This window comes from Morone saxatilis, unplaced genomic scaffold (assembly GCF_004916995.1).
Source record: "Morone saxatilis isolate NCDOM2014 unplaced genomic scaffold, NCSU_SB_2.0 Contig4, whole genome shotgun sequence".
Classification (NCBI taxonomy): domain Eukaryota; kingdom Metazoa; phylum Chordata; class Actinopteri; family Moronidae; genus Morone; species Morone saxatilis.
The window spans coordinates 4,365,271-4,366,337 of record NW_023339984.1 but is presented as its reverse complement, the minus strand read 5'-3'; the positions used below and the strand labels follow the sequence as shown (position 1 = coordinate 4,366,337).

General features: G+C 39.7%; 1 protein-coding gene across 1 annotated transcript in view; it reads left to right on the top strand.

Moving 5' to 3' along the window:
* Positions 1–1,067, top strand: part of fgf11a (fibroblast growth factor 11a) — a 92,056-nt gene that overhangs the window by 29,353 nt on the left and 61,636 nt on the right. The gene's annotated exons all lie outside the window — the stretch shown is intronic.

Here is a 1,067-nt window from a genome sequence, read left to right as displayed (position 1 = left end):
ACAAACAACAAACAATAAACAATAAACAATAAACAACAGAAGATGTTGAAACCTGCAGTCTGGATTTAGCCTCAGCCTCTTTTTCTGCCGTGTCCCTCAGAAAAGACTCGATGTGCACCATCTCCCTGCAACACACACACACACACACAGGTGGGTTTCTCATCCTCAGGAAGGGACGGCGTGCACGTGTGAGCGTGTGTGTTGGAGCAGATGGGTAATGGGCTGGAGGGAAGGGTGAATCGACAATGACTTGACGAATTTAAACAACCCAGAAGGACTCTTTGCTCAATTCTTCACTTGGATCGCACCCAGAGTCGCTGATAGAAAGAGGACAAATCAATTTGCTTTCACATTATTATCAGACACTCTTCACAGCTCTACGTGTGGAGGGTTTCAACATCAGGATATCATTAGGAAATTAATTGCGATAGGCTCAGACTGGCAGTATTTCAGTGGCTTTTAGATAAATATCAAATATTGTGTCAGGTTTTATTGTTACATTGTAATGTGATACATATATCACATCTAAATCATATTTTCACTTGTTTTCAATCATTTAAAATATATAAAGACCTAATTCCACATTAACTGTCCTGCAACGTGTACACTCACTTAAGCATCAAACATGTATAAATCCACAGCTGAAAATAGTCCCCAACAAAATGTACTATGTCCTCCTGTTTGAGTAATGTTTGCTAAAAACCAGGGGCGAAAGTAACACATTTTTTTTCAGCCTGTAATTTTGCCCGTTTTGGCCAGAAAACACACCGTAGGCCAATGAAAAACAAAGGTGGTTTGGAGAGGTGACCAGACAGACCAGAACAGCTGGGAGAAATTTAGGGACTCAAGATTTGGAGAGACCGAAACCAAATGGAGACAGATTAGGTCCTTGTCTGGCTGTTTATTTGCAGTGAACTGGAGGAAATTTATACTATATATTACATGTATTCTACACAGGTTAAAAAACATCTTCAGTTAGCTTTCAACAGACGGAATTCCTGCTTTATCTGTGTATTTGTTCAGAAAACAGACTTAGTTTGAAGTTTGATCCACTAATTCCTAAGCAC